We start from the raw sequence: 24,284 nt of genomic DNA, 5'->3' as shown, positions 1-24,284 counted from the left end.
AAATTACTCCTCTGGCTCTGGAAATGCCTACATTTGAACCTGGTCCAGATCTTGTGACAGTCCTTTATGTGGCTTCTTGAATGTGCATTTTTAGCCAAAAAAAAAATGAAATAAGCTTTGAATCTTGCCTCATGTGCTGCAGGTCTGTAGGAGGAAGATGAGTGAATTAATCTGCTATAAAATGAAATGCTGCCCCAGGAGCAATGTAGTCATGATTTCAGGGTGCACAAGAATGCTTAGTCGGGATTTGGGAGAATAGCCACCTGGACCATTATCTCCTATACCTTTATTTCTTGTTTCTGTATTGTGATGTTCCTGCTTATGGCCTTAATATCGGTGAGTGGGACATGGAAAGGAGCTAAAGATGCTATTAGGACTCCTAGGTATTTCACTGCAGGGATAAATGGCAGAATTGACTCCTGGATTACAAGGCAGCTTAATTTTGTGCATAGGAAGCTTACAGACACTTCTGTGATTGACTTTCAGCAGGTTCAGGGGTACTTACACCGCAATACTGTTATTACTAGCAGGGATACACTAATGCCTTCCTACTTAAACCTCTCTAGGAATCTCTTAATGGGGTGGCCTACTTCCAAGTTGCAAAGAGGAGCAAAAGCTTGTTAGACAGCATAAATGGTGATAATTTCAGCAAATACTTTCTGTGTAAGGAGATTGATGTTTTAAGTGTCTCAGCAAATTGGTAATAATCAGTAATTCTCTACCATTCTTCACAAAGGAACAGGTCTTTGAAAGAGGCAGTTAAGTGCACCCACCTTCTGGACTGAGCTAACAGACTTTTCCTGTTGTCCTGTAAGTTAACCATTAGACTTAGAGGCCATGTTTACTGAGCTTTCTGCTTCCAAACCAGCAAGGGCCTGTAATGAAGCTGGAGAAATGTGACCAGCATTTATGGCAAGTGCCTACTGCACCTTTCAGATTACACTGGACAAAACTGTAATTTCTCTTAATGGCAATGGGATAAAGCAGGAGATGAGCAATAAAGCTGCAACAGCTGTAGTTTCTGTTGTGCTGTTTGATTTTACAGGGTGACTGCAGAATGAACATCAGCTGGCTCCCTAATGCAACATATGGAAAAATTTCAGCTTGGGTGTCTGCATACCTCCTGTCTCTGTTTGTAGATGTGAGGAAGAGATCTAAACTGAAGGTAAAAATGAATGCAGTGTTTTGTAGAAGCTTCAGTGTAGGGATCCTTTTACCTTGCTACAGGAGACGTTATTAGCATGGTCTATGTGTTGCAGTAGCCCCTGAACAGTTTCGCCTGCCCAGTTGCAAGATAATCAGGTTTAAATCCCTGATTGAACAGGGAATCCCATGGAGCAGTTTTTGCATCCAGTGCTCTGTTTAACAATAAAACTCAAGTTTCATGGTTCAGTCTCCTCATGAGCCTGTGTTAACTTATTGTACCTACAATGTCCTTTCACAGGGCAATCCTACTTGTGCTTTTAGCTTCACTTAGTATACTCTTAAGTCCTGCCTTGGAAAGGACAGCAAGCAATCAGTTGTTATCCATGTGGATTCCAGGTGTTTTTCATGCTAATGAGTCCCAGACTCTTCAGTCTTTCCTGATACAGAGCAGTACCTTTGATCATTCTTGCTGTCTTTCCATAAGCATATTCCAGCTCTAATTTATCTTATCTAAGGTGAAGGGACCAGAACTTCCTGTAGTATTCAATGTGTGAATTAGCCATGGATTTATTATGCTATCTTTCCTACTCCAATGTGGGCTCCTAATGAGACTTCACTGCTGACCTTCTTTCACTGTGAACTGAATGCTTACTCCTATATTTCCTATCTCTTAAGCAATTAGTTTTTTATGAAGGACTTCCCTTCTTATCCTGCAGCTTTTAGCTTTCAAGAGCTTTAGATGAAGGTCTTAATGACAGCTCTTCTTAAAATCTAGATTATGTAAGAGTTTTATTCAGATGGCTGCTGATACATTGCAGGAGCTCCAGGAGGCTGAGAAGACAGGGCTCCCCCTTACAGCAGCTGTGCTGACTCTGCAACAAACTTGTATTTATGTGGGTATCTGTTGTTCTTTATTATAGGCTTCACAAAGTTGCCAGAAACAAACATTAGTCATATGGGCATGTAGTTCCCCAGATCCTCCCGAAATCTTTCCTAAAGGCTTCATGTTTTTAATTTTCTAGTAATCAGCTTTCTCCACTATGAGTGTTCTTAAAATTCTTAATTGAACACCATCTAGTCCTGATTTGTTACTGTTCTTTTTTCCTATTTGTACTGGAAGCCCTCTTGTGATCACTGAAATTTCAGATAGGTCCTGGAAAGGCTCCACTGTGAGAACCTTCTCCGTTTATTTTTGTGTTTCTCTTGCAATTAGATCTATGCAGGTTTTAATGGGTATGGGTTTTGTTACTTGAAGCAGCTTTTAGATTAATTCCTGCTATAAAAAATATCTAAAGACAAGTTACATTTTTTCCCCTCATTTGTTGCATTCTATTTTAACATCATTTCAATTCTCTTTAAAGAGAGAAAGACAAACATGTTACACATGGGGTGTTTATTGTTGCTGTAGTGAGACAAAGGGATCTTCCAATTTGGAAGATCATTTATGTCTCTTTACACTGCCAGATTAGGGGAAAGCTGTTGCTGCTGTAACCGAGAACTACACCCCATAGTTTTCTTCTGGCAAGAGAAAGAATACTTTAATACCAAAATGTAGTGTTTAAAATGTTTGTAAAAGCCACTTAATTGCTCTAAACGTAACTGGTCACAATTAAAGGAAAATTGTTACTGTTTCCACATTCAAGTCAGTTTATCAAGGTATGACTTCTTTTTCTCCCATGTTTATCCAGTTTCATCTGAGGAGACTATCTATCTTTTAATTATGATGGGATTGAACTTCGTCCAGAAAGGCTCCAAACTCATATTGGCACTGTAAGGACAGCTTACGGCTTTTCACAGTGATTTTATCGATGCCATTATAATCTTAAGAGCTTGTTTTCATCTCTTGGAGGTATGCAGAAATGCAAATGATAACCTGGCACTCTCAATTTCTGAAGAGAAAGCTGAAGCCAATGACATTTTTGTTTTATGGAACTAAATTTCTTTCCATCTCATCTTTTGTAACGTGGAGACTTCAAAGTGGTACCCAGATCTAGCAATTAGCAAGCAGGGAAATGCCATCTCAGCACAAAGGGCAGGTTTTTGGCATCTATTCTGATTTTGAATTACAACATCTTGGTTGTGTTTATTGGAAGTCGAAGCAGAATAGTAAATACTGAATTGCCAGTGGTAGTGGAAAAGCATGCTTAAGGCTTCCTCAGCACCTGAGCTGTTTTAACAATCAGCTCTTGGTTTATTGTTGGGCTTTTTAATGAATGTCGTCTTTTAATGGTTTTGATATCATTAGAGCTAGAGGCCTATATTTTCTCAAATGAAAACTGATGTGACTTGTGTTCATATGTCCCCAAGAATACAGACTTGAGGAAATATACAGAATCCCTTTATCATCATGGCTTGACTTCGCGAACGAAGATTTGGGAAGGGCTTTACCCACGCTTACTACAAGCGCGCTGATGACTAAGAAGGCCAATGTGGGATAGGCAAATCCGGCTACAAAAAGCACAGCAGAAGGTCTCCTTGGGTGGAACAGGCGGGGCGCGATTCTTCCTGCATTGTCTTTTCTCCTCGAGACTAGTTCTTCATGAACTCTCAAAGGAGTCAGCGGCATTATGTATGGTGTGCCTCCAAGTCTCCCGATTGGAGGCCAAGGTGGACCACTGATGGTAGTCAATATGGCCAAGGCTAAGGTATTGTTTCAGGGAGTCCTTATATCTCTTCTTAGGGGCACCTCTCTTGCGGCTACCGGTGGCAAGTTCACCATAAAACACGATCTTGGAGAGGCGGTGATCCTTCATTCTAAAGACGTGCTCTGCCCAGCACAGCTGCAATTTCAGCAATATGGCCTCGATGCTGGTGACCCCTGCCTGTTCAAGGACAGTGACATTAGACACATAGTCAGTCCAATGGATGTTTAGAATTGTACGGAGGCAGTGCTGATGAAAGCGTTCCAGGAGTTGCAGGTGATGACGGTAGATGACCCATGATTCAGACCCATATAAAAGAGTAGACAACACAATGGCTCTGTAGACACTGACCTTTGTACTTTTCTTCAGGTGTTTATTACACCAGACTCTTTTATGGAGTTTTCCAAAGGCTCTATATGCCTTTGCTATTCTGTTGTCTATCTCTTTGTCGATCGTGGCATCCGAGGAAATGATGCTTCCCAGATAGCTGAACTGCTGAACTGTCTTAAGGTCTGACTCACCGATGGTAATATGGGGATGGCGATAATCTGCTTGAGGTGCAGGTTGGTAGAGGACTACTGTCTTCTTCAAGCTGACTTCCAGCCCAAAAACCTCAGCCGCCTCCACAAAGCAAGATGTTAAACGCTGCAGAGCTGCTTCTGTGTGGGCAACAAGGGCAGCATCATCAGCAAAGAGCAGTTCACGGACAAGAAGGTTTAGGGTCTTAGTGTGGGCCTTCAGTCGCCTTAGATTGAATAGGCTACCATCGGTACGATATCGAATATAAATGCCGTCTTGTTCGTCGAGGTCTGCTGTAGCCCTTTGGAGCATCATGCTGAAGAAGATTGTGAATAAGGTCGGTGTGAGAACGCAACCTTGTTTCACACCATTGGTTATTGGGAAAGGCTCAGAGAGTGCATCACCATACCTGACTTGGCCTTGCTGATCCTCATGTAACAGAATAATCATTTTGAGGAACTTGGGGGGACAGAATCCCTTTAAATTCAGAACAAAATTGTAAGTTTTCACAACAAAGTAAACAGTACAGTACCAACACTTTATTATTTTATGAATGTATTTATTATTATTGTATAACCCTAGCCTCTGAAATTTTCAGTAGGAAAAGGTAGATTTAGTATGTTGAGAGTTGGATGCTTTGGAGCTGAGATGTCCTTAGTATGAATACTCTTGGCTTTCAGAAGTATTGACTCTTGCAATAGCTGCTAGTTAGTAAAATCTGTGGCTGCTCAGACCTTTGAAAACCAGCCTGGTTTCTTCCAGGTGAGCAGGTGTAGAGTTACAGATATTTGGACATCGTATTCTGGAATTAGGTCTGCAGTATTGCCTTCACTTCCTAGTCTGCCTCTCCACCTTGTTTGTGTTCACATGTAGCTTGGTCTCACATCAGGTAAAGCCACTGACAAAACTTCCTCTTCTCCCCACCACACATCTTTTTCTTCAGTATTGTGTGATTGGGCTCTATACTTTTACATCTTTAAGGTGCAGTAAGGTGAACAGGAATACTCTCACTGACTTTGGAAAATGTTAGTCCAGATCCTTTCATAGTTCTCTTGTATCACCTGGTGAAAGCTATATGAAAAAGCTATTCCTGATGACTTTCTTGAAGTCCTCTTTGCTTTTAGAGATCATTCCCTTATTTTAATCAGGCCAACACCAAGGTAAGTGTGGTATTAGCTGGGAGGTTATCAGCTTTGATGTTCATTATGGTTGGAGCAGAGGTTGCTAGAATTCTTCTGTTTTATACATGTGGTTTTAACATTTGTCACGAGGTACCAGGAAGAAAGGTGGGTGATCTGACCTAGACATACCAACGGAAAAGAAATGAAATCTAATTCAAAGTCACAAAGTTTTCAGTTCAGTGCCGTGTTATAACTCATAACACAGACTATGCTGAATACCAGAGCCCCATTCCAGTTGAAGTTGGGATCCGTTTTAAGCCCTGCTTTCCAGACTAAATGGGAAGACTGAAAATGCTCAGCACTGGGGATGTTGCAGAAACATTTCTTGAAGGTGAGAAAGTTTCAAGGGTTGATGGGGTGCTTAATAATTGATATCCCAGAACTCTGATAACTTATAGGCTTCTACATGCTTTACATCATTGTTAATGACAATTTTACATTCTGATGCAAGGAATCAGTCCTGCTCTGCAAACCCCTGAGGTACAGTCCAATTGATACAGGCTGCATTAGTCTATACCCTGCTGACACTTTGTGTATGGAGATACTTTGTTTTGCTAAACAGGAATATTTAAGCATGCACTTGATTATTTTGCTGAAGTGCTGCCTTGAAAGGTGGTAAAAATTGAGTTTATGTGATTTCTAAAACACTGCAATGTATAATTTTGATTAAGATACTCCTCTGGATCCTTTTATGCTAGCACTTATGTGGTAGAGTTTTTGGTGTTTTGTTTTTCAAAGTTAGACATTTGTGTTAATTCATGATAATTATTCTAATTATTAATTCAGAGATATTTTTTGAGACTCTGTTCTTCTGCTAAGTAAAATAAAGCTTAGACATCTCAGGATAATGACATTCATTTTCAGCAGAGGGTGTTTTGTTTTGAACTATTGGTCTCGAGATTTATTTCCCCATTTCCCTGTCTCCTTTTCATTAGGTCTAAATGCAGAGTCATGATTATTCTTCTCAGACTCAAGCCTTCAGTATCCTTTCTTCTTGATTTCATTTTGCTTACAGCTACATCAGCAATACTGTCTTGAAGTCCAAACTCCGAATATGTGGCGTTCCTTCACTGAGTTAAGTGTATTCTTGTGGGAAACACTGTACAGATTGATTTCTTGGTGTGAGCCAAAAAAGATTCACAAATGTGGAGTGGTCAACGTGTAGGTTTATAGCACACTCGACTGATGTGAGCGTCAGCTGGTCCTCCATTAACCTACCTTTACATTGCCATTTGCTCTTGTCTCTTTCTGTACTGACACTGCACATAAAACCAGGTCCTACAGATCTGTTTATTTATTTATTCTGGGATGGTTAAACTCCCTGAATTAGTTCTCTGTGCCTCTCAATAAAGCTGCAAGAGCTCTGAATTACCTTTCCTCCCATTGAGTAGCGGACATTACTTGTCTTGGGAGGAGGTCACTGTTGTAGCTGTGCTGTTGTGTGATGAAGCCTGCATCCCAGGTGCAAAGCCTGTATCGTGGGTTTGCAGTCCCACTTTAGGATGCTTTGGATGGGGGCTTCAGTGGATGGCTGAAAACTGGGGGCTGTGCACCACACCCACTTCTGTCTCTGCAGCTCGTTGGGTGGGAGGGAGGACTGCTGCTATGGGGCAGTTCAGATTGAGGACTGGCAGGCTCTTCTGAGCCATCATCTGCAGGAGATGACTGCTGATTCATAAAGGAGGGATGAAGGTGAGTATACTCCCACACTAAAGCCAGCTTTCATTAGTGGTCTTCAAAATCTCACTGCCTGAAACCTTCCATCACAGGCATTTACTCACCAGCCTTCCAGATCATCCTAGCTGTTTTGAAATACAATATTTAGAGGCAAACATCCAGCCCAGCCTCTTTCACAGAATCTCAGTAATCGCTGCAAATCATTGCACATATAGTTTGGAGTCACGGTTTAGATGGTTCTGAAATGAGCCCTTGAAAATGCTATTAAGAGAGAATATGGACAAGAATGAATCACTTCTAACCCTTTGAACTCCTCTGGGCTGGTTAAAATTGTGATTGGTGTCTTCTCTAACACAGTCCAGTCATCTTCCTGAGCATTTTACTGAGCTATATCTTCTGGGCGTTGATGGATGAGCTCTGGGCAATCTTGCTATTGCAGTTGTGAAAAGTACTACTCCCTGATGCTGTTTCTTTCCTGGGAGTACTTGGACCCATAGCAAACAACAGAAGGAAACATGCATTAGTAGCTTCACTAAAAATCCAGCATCTTGGCCTAAAAACAATTCTTAAGATGCCCAAGGGATTCTTCAAAGCTAGGGCACAGTTAGTGTCCCTGTTCAAGGCAGAGCACAGCTCCTGTGTTGATGCACCGTTGTATTTGCTGGGGCTTCCACTCCCTTGGTTGTTTGGGGGCACAGGGCACGAAGGCTTCTCTTACAATCCACAGTACAATTCCAGCTCACTTAGACCAAGAATCAACCTCACGCTCTTGTCTTAGATGGGTGTCTTACTAAGCTCTAGCTTTCCTTTTGCTGTCTTGTTAGACCTGGGGTAGCTGGTATTTTCCCTCAGGCCCCAGTTCTGGGAGCTAGGGGATTGCCCAGAAATACAGCCAGTGCTGGAACATCTGAAGTATCTTGCATCTCTGACTTGGAAAATGGGAAGTAAGTAAAAGAACAGGACAAAAAAAAAAAGTCTATTTTAAAATGTCATGAGGTTTTGGTTGGGGTTTTTTTGTTTGGCTTTTTTTTTTTTAGTCTTGTGAGTTTTATGGTTTGACTCACAAATACTTCTCTCTAGGAAGAGCTTCTATAGGAAATAGGAGCTTTGTTTTAGCACAAAGCTCCAAACAATCTTGGTCATCTGTAGTAGGACGTTTTTAGGGGGGTTTGGCCTTTTAAATAGAGGCTCCGTTCTGCAAGATCTTGTTGCTTCACAAAGCAGTCATGGCCAAGAATATCAATGAAGACCTGTCACACCTGGGCTTGCTGTGAAGTGGTATAGAGTTGCCTGGTACATCAGCTCCCCTGCAGACTTCCCTCATGCCCTGCACCCCAGGTTGTGGGGTTCCATTTCTTGGTTTGGTCTTGATAAGCATTCTCCCTACTGTGAAACCCAGAGCCTGTCCCTCTGAAGGGGAAGTCAATAGCAACACCTATAATCTCTGCTGCTCATTGATTCTGGGGTTGGAGAGTGGTTTCAGAGCTCCATATTAAGAACTCGTTGCAGTGTAATGAACCAGGCATCATCTTACCTCCTAAATCAGGAAAAATTGCCTCACTGCTCTCTGTCCAGGACAATGTTGGCAGATGAACTGGATACTGTGGCCTCTGCAGACTATGACAGCTGCACAAATCATGACCTAGAGGACAGTAATTGTAGCCAGATTATTCCCTTATTGCTTCTATCAGTGGCATTTTCATGTCACAGACATAGCTTTTATCCGATACCCATGTTCTCCTTCTGTTTTGCTGATAATCTTGCAGTCAAATCTTTTCTTTATACATTTCCTGTTGGATTATTTTTCTTGCGGGAAGTCGCTTTCACATACCAGCAAGGAGTTTTGCTTTAAGAATACGTATTTTAAAAAATCCAAAAAACAGCTCCATGCAAAGACCACTGTTTGTCAATCCAGATATAAAAAAGGTAATGACTTAGGATCTTGCCAGTAAGCCCCATTCCTTTGCCATGAATAATGAGAGAATGTGTGACAAATTAAGTCTTTGTCTTACCCTGGCAGGTCCCAGGAGAAGAATCTCCAACATGTGTTTGGAGTTTGTAAACCAGTGTTAATGTAGATCTCTTCCTCTCTTCAGAGAGCCACCCATGTTGAGTTGTGGGTGTAGGTTCTATTTCTGAATTAAAGTCAGTAACCAGGAGTAGGAAGGGAGAATGATTAAGAGCTGAGAGAAGAGTTTTCTTGCTGTGATTTGAGAAAAGGTAATGGAGTAGATACTTAAGGCCAGATACAATAGACTGTTCAGGTTCTTAATTCTTAGTGAAATAAATGGGCAAGCCAGTAAAATGCAGACCCCTTCTAATGAAATCGGTGGTAAAGAATGTAAATAGCCTGTTGAATATGGTCCCTACTTTAGCTTATGAGGAAAACAGATGAGAAAGTCATCCTATCAAAACATGTCTTTATTGTAGTAACAAAAATGAAGATCTGAAAATAAATTGAGTGAATCAGAAGCAAAAAACCTAGTTTCTGTTTTGAGCAAAAGCATGGAGGGCTTTTGGTGCTGGGAATTTCTAGGCTAAGTTTCAGCCAGAGAGGAATGTTACTTGCACCAGGTAAAAACATGTTCCACATTCCAGAAAATGAGTCCTTAGCATAAAAATGCTGACCCAGTCCTAAGTACAGTTTTAGAAATAACACATTAATAAAAGAACAAAACCAAACCTATTTAAACCAATCCCAGTGGTCTGCATTAGATGAACTACAGTTGGCAGAAGTAGGATATTAAATCCTTAATCACTTTCATAAAGAGGAGGAAACCTCTGAAGATGTACAGCTCTCTGATATTGAGCCACTTTTAGGAAATATTAAATTTGACCACCAAGGCCTTTTTGTTCTCTCTGCACAGTTGTAAACAGGAAAACACTAAAGGGTCTGCTTTTTGTGCAAATAGCTTGTCTTGAAACTTATGTGAATGTGATCTTAGCTGAGATAAACTCTTTCTCTGTACACTGAAATACAGTGAGCAGTGGGAGAGAAGATGAATTTCAGCCAAAGATAAATATAAACAGTGCATTTTAAACGTTAGCAGAAGGTATTTCTGGTCACAGCCTAATAGGCAGCTGTCTCTTGGTGGTTGCTGCATTGCTTTGGCTTTTGTCAAATGAGCAAAGATGACATGCTTTACGGTTTTTGCCAATTTTAGAGTCCTGCTACTTTAAGCATCTCTTACATTTGTTGAATGGTACATGTATATATTCCTGCTCCTTTTGAAGATGCTCTTCATTCAAGTGCCCTGCATCGTGACTGTCCATGAGTCTTTTCAGAATAAGAGCATAAATCATTTACAAATGAAGAGACTGAGACGCTATACAGTGCTACAGATCTGGAATTGTATGAAAGGTCATTAATTGATGTGACCATTGCAAAAGCATCTACTCAGATGCATTTACTTCGCCCACTGTTCCTGGATTTAATAGACAAAACCTGTCAAAATACGTACAAGTAATCAGCAAATCAAGCTTTTCATTGTTCTGCTCATCTTGAATGTATGCCACTTCTCAGAATGTGTGTAGATGGATCAGGCCCTTAGATGATTGAATTCAGCCTAATGCCTCTGGAATGAGAAATTCAGTGGGAAACACAAGAGACAGACCAAACTGCAGCTGAAAACTATTTGACATATCTCCCTGTAAGCTTCTATAAGGTGCTTAAAACTGCCTAACTGGTATAGATGGAGGGCGGTTCTATAGGAGCTGCTCCGAATGATGAAAGTCCAGCTCATTAAATCTAACAGTCACAGATCCTGAGGATATATACTCATAGAGACCTCGAAAACAAACAGATGTTGTGGGACAAAAGAACTTTTTGAGCATGAATATGTGCTAGTATCTCTCATGTCCTCTTTTATATACGTGTGTGTTTATGTATAAATATGTATTTATATGTTTATGAGGAAAGGGAAGAAGTGCAATATACTCCAATTAGCTTATTTCATATTTGCATGTCTTTGAAAGTCTTGTGTGGCTGAGGGGGCAGGAGGAAAGGTCTCAGTTGGGAGCACTGCCTCGAAGCTAGGAGAATGTGTAGTTGCTTATTAAATGCAAACAATTAAACAATTTCAGACTAGGGGAAATTGTCAAATATAATTTTAGTACCTGTGGGAAGGTCACTGGTTTGATTGTCCTCTCGTTATGTGTCTTGGGAATGGACTCTGAGGTTGCTGTTGTGTTCTCTTTCTAGTTTGTCTTCCTGTTGTAGTAAAGCTGATGGGCTTCTTGCATTAGACTTTTCTCTTTTGCAGGAGGTGCTGAATGAATGTGTAATAAAAAACAGCCCCAGAATACTGCCAGTTCAATGCTGTTAGCAAGTGGAGAGCTAGTCTTGATGCAAGACCAAAATGAAGTTGCCTTCATCTCAGGAATGAAACATGTGCAACAAATATTAACGTTATTCTGAGTAAATGGCTCCTTCCTTCTGCACTTCATCCAAACCAAATCAAAAAGCCACGTGATCAACTGGAAAGAAAATTATTGCAGTTGTGAAGCAAGCAGGGCACCAGAAGGGGTCTATTTAATCATTTTCATGTGTTGCTAATGGGAAAACACAGAAAGCAAGTCATCTGCAGTTAGCAGGCATTTTTAAGACTTCCACTAACCAGGGTTTTTTTTTTCATGCTTGTGTGACTATGACTTCACAATAATTGGTGTCATAACTTTCACTGGTGACTGTCCTGCAGTAAAATTACTGTCTGTACCTGAGAGATTCAGTCAGAGCTTTTGCCACAGGGAGTTTCGTGTCATAGACCAGACCTGATGTAACAAAGGAGCAGAAGTTTAACAGGACAGAAAGCAGGAAATACAATCAGGAGACTTGGGGGGCAGCAGCTGGGAGGGAATAATCACTTCTTGCCGCCAAATACAGCTGGAGAGCCATGGCAGACTGCTGGTTCATAAAATCAGTTAGTCATGTGGAGAGCTCCATAGCTAGAGGCTATCCTTATAACAGTGGTTGAGAGATAGAAATCAAGAAATCATGGACTGAAGCTTGCATTTGAAGTATTTTGGGAGATTTGAATATTCTGGAACTACTTTAGAATGTAATGTACCACACACTGCTGCTGAATTCCAGTGTTGCAGATTTCCCTCTTGTCTTTGTCAGTTCACAGACTAATTTTCCCAGCTGAGTGGCAGCAAAACCACTCCCAGTCACCGGGTCGATTGACAATTACTTTCTGTTTGTGAATAACATTGCTTGCACTGGTCCCAGCAGAGGTTCTTCTTTCTTGTCATTTGAAATACAGAGGCAATCTAATGTTTTGCTCTGTTTGGTAAATCTCCTTAGACCTGACTCAAAGTACCAGAGGGTACAAGACCTGGGATCTCATTTATCTTACAAGCTACTGACACACTATCTATTTGTGAAATTACTTAGCCAGCTTGTGTCCTGGACTCAGCTTCTTGGTTAGGTGTTACTGTGCTGCCTACAAAGTAGTTTGAAAGCTGGAGCAGTCCAACGAAGCTGTTCTTGGCTGGTCCTGCCCAAACTGGCATTGCTGTGGGTTAGTGACAGCCCTCGTATATATTGCCATTTAATTTTTCAGGCTTTTTTGGCTTTACAGCGATCATTACCACTTGCAAGGGGAAAAAAACCAAACCAACAAACCAACACAACAGAAACAAACCAGAACCAGCTACTACATCATGAGGAAGTAGATTAACTTTTAGTTCAGCTGCCCTTTTCCTCTCAATACCTTCTGTCATTGCCGGGAACCTCCGTCTCAGCAGCACATTGAAAACAAAAGCCGAGACATCGCCTTGTTACCGTTTTGCAGGAGCTGTTGTCTATAAACCAGCAGTACCTTTTACAATGATTTTTCACATTGACAGCACACAGGTACTGTTGTGTTAGTTTAGTCATTTATTCACTGGGAGGCAAGGCTGGGGGAATGTCAGCTTGTTCTCTGAAATGTCAGCCTTTTCAGCTGGGAGCTCTCATGTATGTTCAGCACTGTTGGTACATTTGGGAAATGCCTGCTAGTTTGGGGTATTCCTTTTAATAAATACCCAACAGCTATTTATGAGAAATTGCTACTTTGCATATTTTTTTGCCTATTTTTGTCTCATTCATTTTAAACGCCAGCTTGCATCAAATACATTAAAGGTAAAATTCAAGTTTGCTGAATTCTATTAAAATCACAGAAAATTAGCTTCGTTTAAGAGGTGTTTCTTCTGGTCAGTCATGGTGTCTTCTGAAACCAGAGAATTTCCCCTCATGAAGAAGTGGTGGCTTCTGATTTGCTTGCCTTAAAAATAGTGAAGTGCAGAGCATGGTTTGGTTTTGCAGCTTCCCCTCTGTGTAGTTCCAAGCTGACAAGATGCTTGTTTATGAAACTCAGAGCTTGAATATCTGGCTGTTATCAAAATGCCAGTGCTGTAATTGGGAGCATAGGCTAAAAGAGTTGAAAAATACAAGGAGTTTACACAATTAAGTCCATTTCCTTATGAAGATATGACAGATTCCAATACAGGTTTTCCTCCAGCACTAAAATGACACTGCAGTGATTAGAACCTAAAAGCTCCTCTTTCATTTTTTTCACATGCTTGCTCACACAAATCATTTTTAAATTGAAGAAAACACAAATGAGGGTTTGATGATTTTGGGTCACTTTCTGAAGTGACCAACTGATGCTTTTCCCCATTTTTACATTCAGAACTTTGAGTAGTGGAGAAAACTTGTCTGTAACCCTTTACATGGCCTTCCCCAAAGACAGACACCTGGAACTCTGTGGAAAATTGCTCTAGAGATGTAAGTTTTAAATAACAACTACATCCCCAACAGTGCAGCAATGTTTTTATTCTTTGTCTGTTGGCCATGCTGTTCCAGATGGCAGAGGTTTGAATCCTGAATGAGAACATGCGTATAGCAGTCATAGAATCATTTAGGCTGGAAAAGACCTTTAAAATCAGAGAGTCCAACTGTCAACCTAGCACTGCCAAGGCTACCACTAAGCTGTGCCCCATTTGTACCTTTCAAATGCCTCCAGGGATGGTGACTTAAACACTTCCCTGGGCAGCCTGTTCTGGTGGTTGACAACTGTTGGTGAAGAAATTTTTCCTAACATCGAGCCTAAACTTCCTGTTTAACAGCACCACCTGAGGCTCTTGTCCTACCACTTGTTACTTGGGAGAAGAGTCTGACCCCCACCTTGTCACAACCTTTCAGGTAGCTGTAGAAAGTGATAAGATCTTCCCATCAGCTTCTTTTTCTCTGGGCTAAACAACGCCAGTGCCTTCAGCTCTGCCTCGTAAGACTTGTTTTCTAGATCCTTCACCAGCTTTGCCCTTCTTTGGGTACACTCCAGCACCTCGATGTCATTCTTGTAGGAAGGGCCCAGAACTGAACACTGTATTTGAGGTGCAGCTTCACCAGGACTGAGTACAGGGGAGCCATCACTGTCCTAGTCCTGCTAGCCACACTGTTTCTGATACAAGCCAGGATGCTATTGGCCTTCTTGGCCACCTGGGCACACTGCTGGCCCATACTCATCTGACTGTTGACCAGCACCCCCAGGGCCTTTTCCCGCTGGGGTAGTTTTCCAGCCACTCATTCCTAAGCTTGTAGAGTTGCATGGGGTTGTTCTGATCCAAGCACAGGACTCAGTATGGAGCACTGTTGAACCTCATACCATTTGCCTCAGCTGGTTGAGCCAGCCTGCCCAGATCCCTCTGTCCTTTCCTGTCCTCAAACAGATCAACACTCCCACCCAGGTTAGTGTTGTCTGCAGTCTTGGTGAGGGTGCACTCTCTTTGCTTATCTTGCTAAAGATATTGAACAGAACTGGCCCCAATCCTGAGCACTGGGGACAGTGCCTGCCTGGTGCTGCAGGCAGGGCTTTGGATTCTTTGATAACGGCTGGTTTTATAGGGCACCAGTCTGGACAGTGGCATGTGGGAAAGGTTTATCGCACAGAGGCAAAAGGATGCTGGGGCACGAATTAGCAGGGCTCATTTGGAGAGCTTTAAACTAGATTCGAAGGGGGATGGGGTTGTAGCTGGGCTTGCCTCAGTGGGACAGCGCTCCAGAATTGATGAAGATTGGGAGGCCTCCTATAATCCTAGGGTGAAATCGGTGTGCTCAGCTCACTCCCTGCAATGTCTGTACACCAATGCGCGCAGCATGGGAAATAAGCAGGAGGAGCTAGAAACCTGTGATAAGTCAGGAGATTATGACCTGGTGGCAATTACAGAGATGTGGTGGGACAGCTCACATGACTGGAATATAGTCATGGAGGGCTATGTCCTTTTCAGGAAAGACAGGCCAGCCAGGCAGGGTGATGGGGTTGCTCTTTATGTGCGAGAGCAGCTACAATGCGTTGAGTTCTGTCCGGGGACAGATGATGAGCGAGTTGAGAGTCTGTGGGTGAGAATTAAGGGGCAGGCTGGCAGGGGCGATACTGTTGTGGGGGTCTGTTACAGGCCACCGGATCAGGGTGAGGAAGTTGACGAGGCCTTCTATAGGCAGCTGAGAGCGGCCTCACAGTCCCAGGCCGTGGTCGTCGTGGGGGATTTTAACTTCCCTGATGTTTGTTGGAAGGACTACTCGGCAACCCAGCCGCAGGCCAGGAGGTTCCTCCAGTGCATGGATGATAACTTCCTCAAGCAAATGGTGGATGAGCCAACCAGGAGAGGTGCGCTGCTGGATCTCATCCTCACTAACAAGGAGGGTCTGGTCGAAGCAGTGAAGGTTGAGGGCTGCCTTGGTTGCGGCGACCACGAGATGGTAGAATTCAGGATCTTGTGTGGTAGGGTCAGTAGAATAGCAAGTAGAATTGCAACCCTGGACTTTAGCAGGGCAAACTTTGGCCTCTTCAAGCAGTTGCTAGGGGAAATCCCATGGGCTAGGCTGCTTGAAGGTAAAGGGGCCCAAGATAGTTGGTTGACATTCAAGGACTGCTTTTTCCTAGCTCAAGACCAGAGCATCCCGACACGTAGGAAGTCAAGGAAGAGGGCAAGGAGACCTGCGTGGCTAAATAGGGAATTGCTGGGTATGCTGAAGTGGAAGAGGAGAGTTTACAGGTCATGGAAGGAAGGGCTGGCCACTTGGGAGGAATATAAGGCTGCTGCTAGAGGATGTAGGAAGGCAGCTAGGATGACTAAGGCCTCCTTGGAATTAAAGCTGGCGAGAGGGGTCAAGGACAGCAGAAAGAGCTTTTTCAAATACATGGCAGATAAAACTAACACCAGAGGCAATGTAGGCCCACTGATGAACGGGACGGGTGCCCTGGTGACAGAAGATACAGAGATGGCAGAGTTACTGAATGACTTCTTTGTCTCTGTCTACTCTGCTGGAGGCAGTCCTGAAGAGCCCTGTACCGCTGAGACCCCGGATGAAGATAGGTCAACGGAGCGGTCTGCCTTAGTCGATGAGGAATGGGTTAGAGACCAGTTGAGCAATCTGGATATCCATAAATCCATGGGTCCAGATGGGATGCACCCGCGGGTGCTGAGGGAACTGGCGGAGGTCATTGCTAGACCGCTCTCCATCATCTTTACCAAGTCTTGGGAAACGGGAGAGGTGCCTGAGGACTGGAGGAAAGCAAATGTCACTCCTGTTTTCAAAAAGGGCAAGAAGGAGGACCCGGGTAACTATAGACTGGTTAGCCTCACCTCCATTCCTGGGAAAGTGATGGAACACCTTATCCTTGGTGCCATCTTAAGGCATTTCAAGGACAAGAGGGTTATGAGGGGCAGTCAACATGGCTTCACCAAGGGAAGTCATGCTTGACCAATCTCGTAGCCTTTTATGAGGAGGAGTGGAGCTTCTCCCTTATGAGGAAAGACTGAGGGAGCTGGGTCTCTGTAGTTTGGAGAAGAGGAGATTGAGGGTGACCTTATTAGTGTATAGAAATATATAAAGGGGGAGTGTCACGAGGATGGAGCCAGGCTCTTCTCAGTGGCAAACAATGATAGGACAAGTGGTAATGGGTACAAACTGGAACACAAGAGGTTCCACTTAAACTTGAGAAGAAACTTCTTCTCAGTGAGGGTGACAGAACACTGGAACAGGCTGCCCAGGGAGGTTGTGGAGTCTCCTTCTCTGGAGACATTCAAAACCTGCCGGGACACGTTCCTGTGTAACCTTATCTAGGTGTTCCTGCTCCGGCAGGGGGATTGGACTAGATGATCTTTTGAGGTCCCTTCCAATCTCTAACATACTGTGATACTGTGAACACCACTTGTGACTGACTACCAGCTGTATTTAACTCCATTCACCGCCACTCTTTGGGCTATGCCATCCAGCCAGATTTTTACCCATTGAACAGTAGACCTGTACAAGCCATGAGCAGCCAGATTCTCCAGGAGAATGCTGGAGTCCAAGCACAGCTGTGCTTATTTCAACTCTCATACATTCAAAGGCCCCTGAGTATGCTGTTATGTGTATATGAGAGGTGTCAAATAGGCGCACTCATAGGCTTATGCTTTGTATTCAGATGTGTGTGGGAAGCTTATAGTGACAAGCCCTCTTTTGCAAACATCTGCACACTCAAGTAATGTCACTATTGTGAATAGGTCTGTTAGGGAGGAAAGCACTGGAGGTTTTCCTTTTTTTTTTTTTAGTTTGGGGGAGTTTTACATTGAAAGACAGGCAGAGGGGACTCCTTCCTCTGTCTCAGACACAGTCTGAATAGGATTCTTTTCTGTCATTTAAAATTATTCCTGCAGTAGCAAAGTGGAAAAGGAGAACTTAATATGTGCAGAGACCTGTAGAGATAGATAAGTAATGCGTTAGATTCAGATATAGGTTTAGATGGAACTGAAAGGAATGGTCGTAGAAATGAAGTTGCTCATCAATGTAAAATCAGGAATGAAGAAAAGATTTGGAGATTAGTTCTAGTTGAAAGAAATCATTGCTAAATGCCCTCTTTAAATGCCGTATGTTTGCTAGAACCCCCTAAGGTGCAAACTGTCTCACAGGATTTCATATAGGCAAGATAGATGACAGTATCTTCAGGTACTGAGTTTCTGCCAGGGTTCTGTGCTGGCTGTTCTTCCTCTCTTTACTTGTATGTTGCTATATTATGGTTAATTACACCATAAAAGATCAAAGGGTTTGGTTGATTTTTTTCCCATAAATCTTACCTGTTCCCAAAGCTGCTGTTAACCCATTTAAGGGTTTATTTGTTTCCCTTTCACTGAGTGACTGCAAATTGAGAACCTCTTCCTAAGTGGGCACTTCGAAAAATGCTGGTGTGATTCATGCCCCTTCCCATGTTCCAGCTGTGAAAAGCTCCCTGCTTGTGTAGAATGACCCGCCAGGCAACGTGACAGTGAGGGTCCATTTTATATATATTGTGATGGAAAGCAATGGGGAAAAGTAATTAGAGTGGGTTTTAATGGTGTATCAGGCATCTGTGAGATTGAGTTTACAGTTGTAGATTGAAGCGTGTTGTGCATTCAGCTTGAGTCATCTATTATTTTACAAACTTTATACCCATGAAGACAGACACATGACAGCACTCAGGGCTGCAGTGCTCCATTGTCTGCAGACAGATTACCATATTCAGAAACAAGGGACATACACTTTTCTGCTGCCTTGTCTTGCCAGCGTACCTCATCTTTGAACTGGAGGGATCACAGAAGAGGTGGAAGGGGAGATTATGAGTAAAGTACTGGGAACCAGCTTCTGCTCCAGAGAGATTATTAGGAGGTTGCCACCAAGCTCAGAGGGAGTAGCATTAGGTCTTACACTGTATTCTTGTAGACTCAGTTCTGATTGCATCTTCCCCTGTATCTGCTCCGTTGTTGATCTTCAATACACATCCAGCCTTCAGTGTGCCAAGGCCAGGCTCTCAGTTGATAGCTGGAGAAACTCATTGTGGAAGATACGTCCCCTATCCAACCGGTGTGTGTTTCTGAACTGTTTATGGCTTGTTATATGTCTGTTGCCACATGAGCTAACTTCAGCTGCCATTGATTTTACCTTCTTTCACTTGTGAAGTGGCTGCGCCAGGAGTTAAATCCTGAGCCCTTGCAGTTGTGTGATGGAAGGCTGGAATGAAAATGTAAACCTTGGCCAAATTTTGGTACTTCTCCATAGGAGCAGGGCTAGGCTGCATTTTTAAGTTCCTGCTTGTAAGTGGGAGAGTTGGAGGGGAGAGGGTGTATGTGTGTCAAGGGAGGGTTTCAATGCCAGGGCAAGTGTTTTTCCAAGGGAAGGTCTCTGGCTAGTGTGCTAAATACACTGCATCTCTACTCATTCATAAAAATCACTGATTATGTCTGGTTGAAATACTCTTTAAACCAGCCCTAAGGCAGGTGAATGAGATACTGACTTTCAGCACAAATAGGTGAAATTCAGTTGAGGGGAAGTCTTGTACTGGGAAGTCTTGGGTAATTTTAATTATAAGCCATTATAGTGATGTTAGTAAGTTTTTCTACCACTACCCATGGCACTCTTGTTCTCAGTGTAAATAAATGAGTCAAATGAAGCATTAGGAAAAGCCTTGTAATTGTAGAGACGATGAATTGTTGGAAGAGGCTGTGAAGGAAAAGTTGTGCAGTTTTCCTCCTTAGATCTTTAGGAGCATCCTGGAGAAATACCAGCCAGGCATGACCCAAGTATACTCAGTCTTGCTTTGGGCAGAGGCATGGGAAGAAATGCATTACAGGACTTCTAAAAATCTCTTTCTGCCTGGGATGGAAGGTAACACATTGATCAGTTAATAACCATCTCACATAATTTTCTTACATGTCTCTCACTTCTCCATAATGAATGCTGCCTTAAGCAGTTATTTGCTTTTTCTTGCAGCCCTTATCAAAAAGGCACCATAACTGGAACAGGCTGCCCAGGGAGGTTGTGGAGTCTCCTTCTCTGGAGACATTCAAAACCCGCCTGGACACGTTCCTGTGTAACCTTATCTAGGTGTTCCTGCTCCGGCAGGGGGATTGGACTAGATGATCTTTTGAGGTCCCTTCCAATCTCTAACATACTGTAATACTGTGATAATGATAGTTAATTGGCCCTCCCTGCCAGGAGGAGATTAAAGAAAACAATGAGTGATACAGCTTCAGAAAGCCCAACAAATGGGTTGTGCTCTTCTAAGTGAACTTGTAGCTTTGTGTGAGTATTGGCAGAGGCTGTGGAACACGGCAGAGATTGTCGCCCTGTTTGAAAGAAGTATTCGGGTGGAAAGTGTGTCAGCTGGCCTTTATTGCTGTGTGCCTACCATGTGGAAGTCTTCGGGTGCAGCTGCATCTGTATGACGATCTGCTGGTATTCAGGGTTAGTTTTGGTTGTACTTCTGAGAATAAAGGCAGCAAGTGCAGCCAAGTGCTATACAGCCACAGAGAGACATGGTGGTAATGGTATTGAATTGCATCTTGTGTTTAAGCTGTGCAACATGTATGAAGAGTCACTGCAGTGGCATTTCTCAAATGGTACAGTCTTGCCTGCTGCTCTGAGTTCTGCTGCAGGTCACAAGTTACAAATCTTGAAAGCTTCCAAACTTGGAATTCTCTCCTTCCCCGCTAATATTTCCATTTGTGCATGAGACTTCTACATGCTGCTGCAGCCAGTCTTGGAGATAGTAACACAGCCTTGACCCAGGTGCATCTCTACATGGGTACTTCAAAGGTAGACAGATACAAAGATACTTTAAATAGCTGTTTAGGAGCCAAATTTGTGTAGTTGAAAGTAGTGATTTCTTCCCAAAAAAGAACTTACATGAGCAGGATGGAAACAAGTTTCAGTGAGTGTTTTCACGTACTTACCTTTTGGTGTCTGATTTCAATGTCTGCTCGAAGAGTGTACAAATGCTAGTGTCCTCCTAAGAGAGGCTGTGGCTTTGAGTCACTCTTGGCGGGAGCCTCTCTCTTTCCATTAAGAATAGAGAGACTAATTTCCTAATTTAGGAGCAGTAATTGGTTACCAGAAGTTGGGCAATGTAACTACCAGCAGCAAGGATCCTCCTGGAAGAAGAGAGCACTGCTAGAATACTTACCTACTGGATGTACAGTTCTCTGGAGTCTGCTGCAAGTGAGGCATGATTTATGGCAACCAGAAAGCTGCCATGACTACTCTGGGGTTGAATTTGCCATTAGCTATTATCAAAACTAGGCTTCTGAGTTCTGGTGTATAACTGGGTTTATTCTTAGTCTATGTGTGTTAGTGCTGGTTATCTTTCTTGGGTCCTAATCTGCTTCTAGCGGATGTCTGCTTGAAAAGCCTGGATATCATTTTGTTGATATTGTAGTCTCTCTCCAGGCTGGAGCAATAGCCTTTTTGCTCCTTAGTTCCACTGCGGCTGAAGTTGACTGTCAGGGATTTGCAGAGCAGTTTTCTATCAGTCATCTTGCTAATCGTACTCCTCCAGGCGTAAGATGCATCCTGAGTCCACTATATTCCACCTGCTAATAGTTTCAACTCTTTTTCCAGTTTAAGGGATTTATCTTTTCAGTCCAAGCAGCCTGAGAACTGGGGATGTGGGTTGCTGTCACAGAGTAGGGTGAGTGTGAAGAAAGGAGTCTAGTAAAGCCTTATGTTATGTGGTATGTGACAGCTTCAGGTAGGAGGAAGAAGGCTGGAAAATAAAGAGTTGAGCTGCTGGCACACCTTAGCTTGTCTTTGCTTGGAAAGGCCACCATATTTGGAAAATGACTGTAAGGAATCACTACCTGGCTGGTCGTTTAGGGTGGCGAACGCATCTTCAAAAAGATGTTCATCCAAATAAAGGTGTCTGTGCAGGGTTGTCTTTCTTTGCGATAACACCTATTGTCTAACAAGTCTAACATCAAGACTTCTGATGAGAAACCCAATGTTTTCATGCATTGCCCAACAGGAAGAGTGAAAGTCCCCGCCCTACATGTTTGTGCAGTTTAAAAATGGACTGGAAGACACAAATGCAGACGGTGTAGGGTCTGAGTTTTTATTTGTAACTTCCAATACCATGTTACATCCACAAGACCATCATACCCGTATGACAAGGTGCTGCACATGTATGGTCATCTGGATATTCAACATCAGTGATGAGTACCCCATCTAACCTGTCCCGAGTGTGGTTACACTCAAAATGCTCTGGAGCAAACAAAGCTGAAGTGCTCAGAAGGGAGCTGAGAGAGAAGCAGAAGTGGGAGTTTTTTTGTTTGGTTTTTTTTTTTTTCTTCTAATAGAAAGTTACAGTGAAGTGTTTGGTGGTTTTTTTTTGCTTCACATTGTTTCTGGAAGCATCAGTAATATCATGCTGTTAAGAAATCTGGGGAGTATTGCAGGAGTTCATTTCATTCAGCTCCTTTTGCACTGCATAGTTTAGTAATGGATATATTTAGGACAGTATGTGCAAAAACATTACTTTCCTGCAAAGTGATGGTGTTAATCACTTCAGTGTCGTGTAAAAGTTATTGTGGCCATTTACACAGGATACTTGTTCTGCTCTCAGACCACTTTAGGGTACTGTGCAAGAGAGCAGGTAAGTGGCTGCTTAGGGCAGGACCCGAACTGCTGTTTGGTGTGAGAGCATCAGGAAGTATGAGCTGCAGGATGGGTTATTACCATGGTTGATGCCCATTTTAGATTATTTGAAACTTACTGGAAGTTAAGTTCATCAGCAAACATTTGTGGTAGGCTGTCACATGTTCAGCCTGTTCGTGTGTAAAGCAGAGGGCACAGGAATTGCATCCACTGCTTCACTAAAGACACTGTATTCATGCTGTATACATGGTAAAAAAATACACTTTTTCCTTTTTTTTTTTTTTGTATAACAGTTTTTCTGAAGATAAGACACCTAAAACATGATTCAGATCCTTACATGCCATTAGTCTGATACATGTGATAGAAGGCCACGTCTTTGTGGTAACCAGAAAGAAATAGACTTTTTATCACCTTTCCTTACTGTGAGTAGTACCTTACTCACGATAATCATCTATTCAGAGCAGTCAGGCTATTTGTGGAGCATTATTCACTGTGTGGGAGATTATTACAGCTTGGTTCCTATTAAAAAAGATTTCTCTTGCAGAGGAATGTTTCCAGTGGGATCACCTCATTTATTTTTGTAAAAAGAGCTCCCTGCTGAAAAATGAATTGTGATTTCAATGGAGCAGTACCCAATTGTGGCAGCTTAGGAACCACTGCTCTGCTCTTAACTTAGGTGCATGGACTCAGGCTGTCTTGGAAAAGAAACCTGGGTGGATTGTATGGTGCACAGTAGTTCCAGATTTCACCAGGGCAGGATCTGAATCTTGATGCTTTCTGAAAGAACTCGTATATCCATCCTGACACGTTTTTCTGCTTTTGCTGATATGCTGTACCTATCTTACATTTGATGAAGGATGTAAATGGCATCTGCTAGTCTGGCTCTCAGATACTTGAAGTGTTGCTCTTTGGAAGTAGCTTCATTTATAATATTGTTTAATTTGCTTTGATGAAGATGCCTGGGTTGGTTAGCTCCTGCAGTGTTTGAGCTGAGTGGTCTGATCAAGGAAAGTTGCTGTGAAATTTTCTCCTGATTTGGCAAAAATCAGCTCATCACACAGAGCTGGTGAGATGCCAACAAGGTACGTTTTTCTGAAGCCAAGTCTCTGTTTTGTGTGAATGTCATATAAGGGCTGTGAGGTGAGTTGTGGGAGGAAGAGGGAAACTCTTTTCTTGTCACGAAAATCCTAGCAGTGAATTCATGTAAGACCAGATACTGCTCTTCAGTGCCTTGCTGTCAGGATCAAAGAGGAGGTTTTGCCAGCTAAGGGACTGGAAGGTTATTGTGTACTGCTCCCAGATGGAGACCACCGTATTAACAGCAATCTGCTGCTTCATTCAGCAGAAATTTAGCTATTTAGGAGAATGAATACCTAGTGCTTTTCACAGTTCTGATATATTTAATTTTTGTAACATATTTCCTATGAAATGAATGCATAAGTATTTCATTTTGTGCAGCATAATATGGAGCAGTCAGAGTTTGGGGTCAGATCCTCAGTCATACTGAGTAGCTTTGTTGGAGTGCTCCTCTGGAACGTTGCAGGGGACTTGCATGTTCATTTTTGCTTTGATTCCTTTGTGGTGTGCATGACTGGGTACAGCCAGGATGCAGAGTCTCCTATGGACCACCAGAAGGTGCCTGCAGCTCCATGTCTCGGTAGCACTTGTCCATCTTGTGCATGACAGGAGGAT

At 42.7% G+C, this 24,284-nt stretch overlaps 2 protein-coding genes across 4 annotated transcripts in view; one reads left to right on the top strand and one right to left on the bottom strand.

Annotated features, from left to right (window-relative positions):
* PTPN5 (protein tyrosine phosphatase non-receptor type 5) overlaps positions 1-11,252 on the bottom strand; it is a 307,304-nt gene extending 296,052 nt beyond the window's left edge. Inside the window, exon 1 of the mRNA XM_061380256.1 lies at positions 11,241-11,252. The gene's annotated coding sequence lies outside the window, so the exon portion shown is untranslated. The remainder of the gene's footprint in view (positions 1-11,240) is intronic.
* OSBPL5 (oxysterol binding protein like 5) overlaps positions 1-24,284 on the top strand; it is a 186,618-nt gene that overhangs the window by 71,111 nt on the left and 91,223 nt on the right. The gene's annotated exons all lie outside the window — the stretch shown is intronic.

The sequence above is a fragment of the Neopsephotus bourkii genome, unplaced genomic scaffold, assembly GCF_033783945.1.
Source record: "Neopsephotus bourkii isolate Nb327-2 ecotype Australia unplaced genomic scaffold, CSIRO-AGI_Nbou_v1 NB_1792, whole genome shotgun sequence".
Classification (NCBI taxonomy): Eukaryota; Metazoa; Chordata; class Aves; order Psittaciformes; family Psittacidae; genus Neopsephotus; species Neopsephotus bourkii.
Note: the sequence above shows the minus strand (reverse complement) of the source record. Positions and strands in the feature narration are given on the sequence as shown.